Below are 10,222 nucleotides of genomic sequence, written 5' to 3' on the forward strand. Positions count from 1 at the left end.
CATGAAGCTCCATTGTTCATGATTGTCTAAAAATTTGTTTTTTTCCGGGGTTTCTCAGTTCAGCTCTGCCTCTTGTCCCACCAGGCCGATCTCGCTCTTCTCCGCTGCTCCAGACAGACAAACGTTCTATCTCGATCTACCCCGCAAGGCTGTTGTGTGGATGGCTCCCTCCCCCCAGCCAAGCTGCTTGCCCTGCCGTGACCTCTGTGAAAGGGTCGTTCGACCCCCAAAGGGGTCCCAACCCCCAGGTTGAGAAGCACTGCTTTAGACCGACACAGTGACCCACCTAGGTGTATCTTCATGGAATGGGGCTTATACTGCTGTGTTTAGCTGACTGTAATCACATTGTCGTGTGATTTCCACGCTGCTTCGTTTCTGGTGGCACAGACTTCTGCCATCCCAATGCATAGGCGATGGAATGTCCCATTTTGGCACCTGTACTGACTCACTCTGCGTCGTCCGCGTGACATCCCTGCCAGAAGGGCAGACTGAATAATGTAAGGAAGCAAATTTTTTAAAAAATGTTTCAAAACAGATCAGTGTTTCAACCTACACAAAATTTTACCGTTGCCAAAAATATGGATGAAGACTCGAGCAGGTCGGTGGGTGGGGTGAGAAAAAGAACATCATAACAGGTTTTGGTGCCTGGTGCCAGTCAGTTCCCAGTTTGGTTCGTGGTTAGGAGTGCGGACTTCTAATCTGGCACGCCATGGCACTGATAAAACAGGCAGTGATATCAGGGCTCTCTCAGCCTCACCCACCTCACAGGGTGTCTGTTGTGGGGAGAGGAAAGGGAAGGCGACTGTAAGCTGCTTTGAGACTCCTTCGGGTAGAGAAAAGCGGCATATAAGAACCAACTCTTCTGCTTCTTCTTCTTCTTCCCAGTCATCATAATAACAAATTCCTCTTTTATTTGCAAAATGTATATCCTCCCTCTTGAGGTCAGTCTCCCGTCAGTGTAGGGGTTAAGAGTAGCGACTTCTAATCTGGCAAGACAAGTTTGATTCCCTACTCCTCCACGTGTAGCCAGCTGGATTTAAAATCAGAAATCCCCTTTTCATCCATATAGTCAATGAGTTTCACTATTATAACAAACTCCTATTCCTCCATTTGACTTCCATTTTCTTTCCCGTAAAATTCTTGCAGCGGTTGACAAATATCTAACTAAAATTCCAACTTGCTTATCTTAACTATTTATATACCAAGCAAATAAATGTCTGGCTCCAAGTTAATCTTTTCCCCCATTTATCTGATATTTCTTCATGAATATTTATCCCCAAAAGTTTAGCTTTCTCACACAGCCACCACTGATGAAAGAATGTGCCCAATTCTTTATTACGTTGCCAACCATATTCTTTCTTACCAAATATAAATTGGATTAACCTCCCCATAAACAATTAGCTCAAACCAGGGCTGGATCTGTTCAGAGTTTTTATTCCAATCCCAGGTCGATTCAGTCCCTGCTGTCTGCACTGAACGCAATTTCTGTTTTGTTTTTGAACAATTTAAATTTTCCCTCTGCAACCAGCATGATTCATCCAGAGTGACCCTACCTTTCCCCTGCAATATCCTGGAGTGGATATAACCCTCTATATTTGAAAAATCGGCATGAGTAAAGGTGCAGCTCTCTGCTTTTCTCCAAACTAACTTGCAAGCCTCCAATGCTGTAGAAAAGCCCTGATTGGCCAGGGCATCAGTTCAAAGGCTTCCTCATTCCCAGGTTGCAAGGTTTCCCTTAAAGGGCAATCCCTAACTTCTCTTGGCAGAAGCTCCAGAATTCCGAACTTCTCTCGGCAGAGATTTGCCCCTTGGATTTATTCCCCCTCCTGTGCTGTCTCCAATCCTCCCCCCTCCTTCAAAAAAAGAACAAGGCTCCTGCTGTTCTTAGCTCTCCCCCTTCTGAGCTTCCCTAATCACATGCAAACCACTCTCTGTTTCAAGATGGGGAGGGGGGGATAGAGGAAGACCTGAATTCAAATCGATCTGAATTCAGCAGGATCCACAACGGAATAAACAAAGTAAGTGCAGAATTAGCCCAGGGTAAGTCTCAAATTCTGTGGAACCCAAATAAAACATTTATACAATTATCTGGTGACCACAATTCTATAGGTAAGTCACTTGGGAGGGTGAATGGGGAGGCCAGCAATGCAAGCCCAGCAAAACAATCGGAAGCTGTACAACTCACTTTTACAGGCCCTGCAGGACCTGGATCTCTGCTAGTGTTCTACCAAGGTTGGGGCCACAGCTGATAAGGCCCTGCCTCTGGGTCATCAGTATGTACAGATGTCATTCCTGAAGACCTCCAGGCCCGTCCGGGAGGTTAACTAAGGCTAGGGGGTGTCTGTCAAGTGTTTCCAACTTCATACTTCTCAGACGTAAGGCCTTTCTCTAAGTCAGGGGTCCTCAACCCCCGGTCTGCGGCCCGGTACCGGGCCGCAAAGGCCATGGTACCGGGCCGCCAGTGGCCGCGCCTTCCTCCCCCCCCCCGCAGCGAGAGGGGGGAAGAAGCAGGCACGGCCGCTGGCACGGCAGCAACACAAACGCACACGCGTGGAGCTGCCGCGCATGCGTGTTTGCGCCCCCTGCTGGCGAAACACGCACGCGCGGCAGCGCTGCACATGCGCGTTAGCGCCACCTAGTGGCGAAAACGCGCATGCGCGACAACTGCTCGTGCGCGTTTGCGAGCGGCGGCAGCGGGTGGGCCGCCGGCTCTCTCCAACCCTCGGAGGCGGTCCCCGACTACTAGAAGGTTGGGGACTGCTGCTCTAAGTGGTCTTTCCAGGGTGTCACAGCAAGCTGCCTTTTATAGGGCTCACTGGCAGCGTGTAAGAAGCCCACCCCCCATCACTGCCGCTTTCTCCCGACAAAGAATGACTAAAAGCCCATCAGGGTGATGGCACAGTGACATTATTACTACTACTACATTATTCTCAATTATTATTATTAGTATTAGTATTAGTATTTTGTTTATAGCCCTCCTTTCCCTGAAGTCTCAGGGAAGGCCACAACATATATAAAACAACAAAATAATAATTCTCACATTTAAATATATATCAACATCCTAACAAGCCCAAATATTTCAGAGCCCCCTTTAATTTTTTGTGTGTGTGGGGGGGGGGGTGCAGTTGTCTGTTTGCAATTTGGAGAGCCAGTTTGGTGTAGTGGTTAAGAGCTGTGGAGTCTAAGCTGGAGAAACAGGTTCTCCTCCCCCCATGCAGCCAGCTGGGTGACCTTGAGCCAGTCTCAGTTTTATCAGAGCTCTCTCGGCCTCACCTGCCTCACAGAGTGTCTGTTGTGGGGAGAAGGAGGGAAGGCGATTGTAAGCCACTTTGAGACCCCTGAGGCCTGCTGGGTGGACCTTGGTCCCGTGACAGGTCTCTCAGGGCTCTCTCAGCCCCTTCTTCCTCACAGGGAGTCTCTTGTGGGGAGAGGAAAGGGAAGGTGATTGTAAGCCACTCTGAAACTCCTTTGGGGAGTGGAAAGCAGTGTACAAAACAAAAACAGCTCCTCCTCTTCTGCAGTATGTTGCCAAGTTGGCTGCTCTTTTGAGCAGGGAGGCCAGAATTACGATATTGTTCCTGGCCTCAACCATTTTGGCACAGTGCCCTGATCTCTCCAGCAAGAGCATGCCACCAGGCCTGGGCCATAACGAAAAAGGCACAGACTGAGTCCAGTTTGAAACCCCATGAGCCGGGGATCTTCTCACGCGATCTTAAACTTATTTGGGGGGATGTAAAGGAGAAGGCAGTCCCACAGTTATGAAGTTCCCAGACCATTTAGGTAAAACCTGGAAATGTCATCAGTACCCTCTAGGAACCATTAGAACCTCTGTGGTAAACCATAGCATTTCCTGCAATTCCTAGAGCGGACTGCTATCTTCCAAGTGGGGTACACCAGCGTCTCTGCCAGGCAACCGAGCAGTGAGTTTGTCCTGAAACAGCAAAAATCCGGAGCTGGGCTATGAACCAAGCCCCAAAAGCAGAAGCATTATGGAGTAATATCCTATATCCTGACATGAGAAGGAAACAGCCGCATTAAATGTCGCCTAAAGCTAGACTCTGCATTTTTTTTAATTTATAGCATTTCCATAAAACGCGAGTGCCAGAAAGCATAAATAGTGTGCCGTTAATATCCACGGGGACAAATGGAGGAGGATTACCCGAAATGGAAAGTCGGACTCTTGCTCATTTTGCCCGCAGTTAATGAATGTAATCCAGTTCCGGACAAATGTATTACATCGTCGCCTGCCCTCTTTTCACTTTAATGTACGGCTCGACTGAAACACGATGTTAGGGAGGCGAAACACTCTTTTCTTTTCAAGCGTAAGTGGTATGTTTTGACCCCAGGGTGTATTTGTGGCCATTCGTTTCCTCGTTGAGCTGGCATGGCCAGAGAGTCAGCTGAGAAAGTCTAGGGGAACAGTAAAAGAGCTTTTTCCCTAGGGCCCATGGAAAACATAGAATCATAGAGTTGTACGAGGCCAGACAGGCCATCTAGCCAGTGAAGGGGAGCCCCCCCCCACCTCCTTAGGCAGCCCCTTCCACAGCTGAACTAGACTCCTAGAATCCTAGAGTGGGAAGGGGCCATGCAGGCCATCTAGTCCACCCCCTGCTCAGTGCAGGATCAGCCTCAAGCATCCAGGAGAAGGATCTGTCCAGCTGCTGCTTGAAGACGGCCAGTGAGGGGGAGCTCCCCACCTCCTTAGGCAGCCCCTTCCACTGCTGAACTAGACCCCTAGAATCCTAGAGTGGGAAGGGGCCATGCAGGCCATCTAGTCCACCCCCTGCTCAGTGCAGGATCGGCCCTAAGCATCCTAAAGCATCCAAGAAAAGTGTGTATCCAACCTTTGCTTGAAGACTGCCAGTGAGGGGGAGCTCACCACCTCCTTAAACCCATTACTGCGTGTCCTCTCCTCTGCAGCCAGCAGAAACAGCATCCTGCCCTCCTCCAAGTGACAACCTTTCAAATACTTAAAGAGGGCTATCATGTCCCCTCTCAACCTCCTTTTCTCCAGGCTGAACATTCCCAAGTCCCTCAACCTATCTTCATAGGGCTTGGTCCCTTGGCCCCAGATCATCCTCGTCGCTCTCCTCTGTACCCTTTCAATTTTATCTACGTTCTTCTTGAAGTGAGGCCTCCGGAACTGCACACAGTACTCCAGGTGTGGTCTGACCAGTGCCGTATACAATGGGACTATGACATCTTGTGATTTTGATGTGATGCCTCTGTTGATACAGCCCAAAATGGCATTTGCCTTTTTTACCGCTGCATCACACTGCCTGCTCATGTTTAGTTTACAATCCACAAGTACCCCAAGGTCTCGTTCACACACAGTGCTACCTAGAAGCGTATCCCCCATCCAGTAGGCATGCTTTTCATTTTTCTGACCCAGATGCAGAACTTTACACTTATCTTTATTAAATTGCATCTTGTTCTTATTTTCCCATTTTCCCATTGTGTTCAGATCTCGTTGAACTCTGTCTCTATCTTCCGGAGTATTTGCCAGTCCTCCCAATTTGGTGTCATCTGCAAACTTGATGAGTAGTCCCTCCACCACCTCATGTTGATCATTAATAAATATGTTAAAAAGTACCGGGCCGAGCACCGAGCCCTGAGGTACCCTGCTACTCACCTCTCTCCAGTCTGATGAAACACCATTGACAACAACTCTTTGAGTGCGGTTCTCTAACCAATTCCCTATCCACCTAACTATCTGTAAATCCAGATTGCAGTCCTTCAACTTATCCATCAGAATGTCATGGGGAACCTTGTCAAAAGCTTTACTAAAATCCAAGTAAATGACATCAACCGAATTTCCCCGATCCAGCAAACCTGTTACTTGGTCAAAAAAGGAAACTAGGTTGGTCTGGCAGGACCTGTTGGAGACAAATCCATGCTGACTTCCTTGGATCACCAAATTGTCCTCCAGATGTTTGCAGATCGCTCCCTTTAATATCTGCTCCATTATCTTCCCCACAACAGAGGTCAGACTCACTGGTCTGTAGTTTCCCGGGTCATCCTTCCTCCCCTTTTTGAAGATCGGAATAACGTTTGCTCTCTTCCAGTCCTCCGGGACATCTCCAGTCCTTAAAGAGGACAAGGGCTGTGCAAAGATGATGGACAAGGGCTGTGCAAGTTCTCTGGAAAGTTCTTTGAGCACTCTCGGGTGCATTTCATCCGGCCCAGGGGATTTGAACTCATCCAGTGCAGCTAAATGCCTCTCGACAACCTCTCTATCCATGTTAACCTGCCACCCAGACACTGTCCTTTGGCTATGGCCATCTCTAGATGTGCCTAAACACTTTGACCTGTGGGAAAAAACAGATGCAAAATAGGCACTAAGCCTTTCTGCTTTCTCTGCATCTTCCGTTAGAGTTTGTCCATCCGCACCCAACAGTGGGCCTATTGCCTCCTTTACTTTACGTTTGCTCCTCACATAACTGAAAAATCTTTTCTTGTTACAATGGGCTTCCCTGGCCAATCTTAGCTCACTCTCAGCTTTGGCCTTTCTGATGACTGATCTACAGTGCCTAGTAACCTGTAAGTACTCCTCTTTAGAGCTCTGTCCTTCCCTCCATTTCCTGAACATTTTCCTTTTCTTTCTTAGTTCCTCTTGAAGTTCTCTGTTCATCCAAATAGGCTTCTTAGAGCTCCTGCAGTGTTTTCGTCTTTCTGGGATAGTCATTGATTGACTATGATTCTATAAGTTGCACAAAAGGGTGGGTAGTGTGATTTTACCCCACCAGAGCACAACAGGAATAGGACAACACCTGAACCAGTGGTTGATCTAATCAATGACCCTGTATTGTTTCAGAATCCCATTAGCAAAGAGCCTGGACTCCCCTTCCCATCAAAATGCAGATGTAGTCCACTCCAAGGAAATCGTCCAGAACCTTTCACCAGCTCTAAGATTCACTAAGTCTCATTGAGAGTTTCTTTATCAAACTCTGGTTTGCCCATAAACAAACCTCCACTTCTTTGACATTGCCTGAGTGATCACATCACAGCTTTGTCGCAGGACTTCTGTGGCTTGGCCCTAAGGTACAAAATCTGCTATAAAAGGGAGCAGAGACAAACCATCTCCATTCTCGTGTTTGGTTCTCCCGTATGTGAGATCCAGCTTGCTGGCGGGCTGCCTCTTCTGGAACCCCCCTCCCTTCATGTCAGATGGTAAATATACTTTCATTTGACCCAAAATATTATCCCTGTTTTGCACCCAATCACCCCTTTACTTTCATCTGTGTGATGAGTTTAGATTTAGTTGTATGTATGTTGTTAGGGTCTCTTTTTATTTGTTCCAATAAAATTCCCCAAAATGTGAGTGAGGAATTTATATTCACTTCCCCCCACCCTGAAATTCACTGAGCTGGTATTTGCAGCTCTGCCCCCAGACACTGCCCTCTGCTATCATGCACACTTGCTCCCCCCCCCCACACACACGAGAAAATTTCTTCAGGGGTGGCAGCCAGTGAGTTGTCATATATCAGCTCCATGAGTTACAGGGGGAGCAGATACGCACAACGGCAACAGGCAGTGTCTTCATCAAAGCCAGAAAGGATGCTCCGCAAATTTTGGGTGGGTGGGGAGTTCCCCCACTTTCTTAAACCCCAATAGTCGGGGAGGTGCCAAAGTAGGGGTTCCCCCAGCCCCAGTGGGTCTGGCATCCCTAATCCACTTTAGCAACCAACAAGATTTGGGGGTTACTAGTTCTCGAAAGTCAAACTTTCCTTCGTTGGACTTTGGGCCCCTTAGAATTGGCTCAGGGTTTGAAGAATAACATGAGAATTGCTCAACGTCTATTTCTGGAAAGATTAACCACAAGGTCTGGGATCTCCTAGAGACAGACCAGCTGTGTGAATTGGGGTTGTTTTGCAGGTCTTCAGCCAAGGACATGAGTTGCATTGGTGCACATGAGCCTTTACAAAATAGTGGGAGAAGTGAATTGGGTGCAATGGGTCTTCTCACTTGGGATGGCGATTCCCTGCCTGCAAACTAGGGTCAGCTGTTCTAGAAGGAAAAAATGGAATTCTGCTCCCCCTGCTGGTCAGACCTCCCACTAAGATATATACGCATTCACAGGCAGATCGATTAATCCTTCTGCAGTAACAGGGTCTCAACTCTCCCTGGAAGCTGAAAGGATAGGGATGCCAGCCTCCAGGTGGGGCCTGGGGATCCCCTGGAATGACAGCTCCTCTCCAGACTGCAGACATCAGTTCCCCTGGAGGAAAGGGCTGCTTGGGAGGGGGGACTCAGGGATGCCAGCCTCCAAATGGGGCCTGGGGATCCCCTGGAATGACAGCTCCTCTCCAGACTGCAGAGATCAGTTCCCCTGGAGGAAAGGGCTGCTTGGGAGGGGGGACTCAGGGATGCCAGCCTCCAGGTGGGGCCTGGGGATCCCCTGGAATGACAGCTCCTCTCCAGACTGCAGAGATCAGTTCCCCTGGAGGAAAGGGCTGCTTGGGAGGGGGGACTCAGGGATGCCAGCCTCCAGGTGGGGCCTGGGGATCCCCTGGAATGACAGCTCCTCTCCAGACTGCAGAGATCAGTTCCCCTGGAGGAAAGGGCTGCTTGGGAGGGGGGACTCAGGGATGCCAGCCTCCAAATGGGGCCTGGGGATCCCCTGGAATGACAGCTCCTCTCCAGACTGCAGAGATCAGTTCCCCTGGAGGAAAGGGCTGCTTGGGAGGGGGGACTCAGGGATGCCAGCCTCCAGGTGGGGCCTGGGGATCCCCTGGAATGACAGTTCCTCTCCAGACTGCAGAGATCAGTTCCCCTGGAGGAAAGGGCTGCTTGGGAGGGGGGACTCAGGGATGCCAGCCTCCAGGTGGGGCCTGGGGATCCCCTGGAATGACAGTTCCTCTCCAGACTGCAGAGATCAGTTCCCCTGGAGGAAAGGGCTGCTTGGGAGGGGGGACTCAGGGATGCCAGCCTCCAGGTGGGGCCTGCGGATCCCCTGGAATGACAGTTCCTCTCCAGACTGCAGAGTTCAGTTCCCCTGGAGAAAAGGGCTGCTTGGGAGGGGGGGCTCAGGGATGCCAGCATCCAGGTGGGGCCTGGGGATCCCCTGGAATGACAGCTCATGGAGAGATCAGTTCCCCTGGAGAAAAGGGCCATCCTCCACCATATTACAGCCATATAAGTGGTCTGGGGCCTTCATACCTGCAAGAATGCCTCCTCCATTACATCCCCCCCCCCCGCAAAGCTTACTGTCTTTTAAGCCTCAAAGCCTGGATCGGTGCCTCATCTACGAAGGCAACTAATGACTGCATGTTTTCATAATGCTCTGTTACTCTGCAGCTCTAATTCTCTGGAAGGACTCAGGATCGAGCCAAGTCCAGAAGCTGCAGCACTGCAAGACAGAGGGGTTCCGTCAGGTTGATGGTTGAGGCCAAGAAATAGCGTCAAGATTCTGGCCTCCCTCCCAAAAAGGGCCGACATACGGCTAACACCGACCACCGACAATAATGGATGAACTTTACACGTCCCACTCCCTCTCTCAGGAGAAAGAGGCAGCTGGTCTGAAAGGGTGAGAGTTATTATGATGTTATTGATTTTTGATGATTTTATATGGTTTATGAAGTGTCATGAGCCACCCTCAGCCTCCAGGGGGAGCATATGAATAAATATATAAATATTAAAATAACCAAGCTGAAGCTGTCATAGTTTGGTCACATCACGAGAAGACAAGTGTCAACGGAAAAGACAATAATACTAGTGAAAGTTAAAGGCAGTGGGCAGAAAGGAATCACGGAGTTGGAAGGCCATCTAGTCCACCCCCTGCTCAGTGCAGGATCAGCCTCCAGCATCCAGGAGAAGGATCTGTCCAGCCGCTGCTTGAAGACCCCCAGTGAGGGGGAGCTCCCCACCTCCTGAGGCAGCCCCTTCCACTGCTGAACTAGACTCCTAGAATCCTAGAGTGAAAAGGGGCCATGCAGGCCATCTAGTCCCACCCCCTGCTCAGTGCAGGATCAGCCTCCAGCATCCAGGAGAAGGATCTGTCCAGCCACTGCTTGAAGACGGCCAGTGAGGGGGAGCTCCCCACCTCCTTAGGCAGCCCCTCCCACTGCTGAACTAGACTCCTAGAATCCCAGAGTGGGAAGGGGCCATGCAGGCCATCTAGTCCCACCCCCTGCTCAGTGCAGGATCAGCCTCAAGCATCCAGGAGAAGGATCTGCCCAGCCGCTGCTTGAAGACGGCCAGTGAGGGGGAGCTCCCCACCTCC

This window comes from Paroedura picta, chromosome 2, assembly GCF_049243985.1.
Source record: "Paroedura picta isolate Pp20150507F chromosome 2, Ppicta_v3.0, whole genome shotgun sequence".
NCBI lineage: Eukaryota > Metazoa > Chordata > Lepidosauria > Squamata > Gekkonidae > Paroedura > Paroedura picta.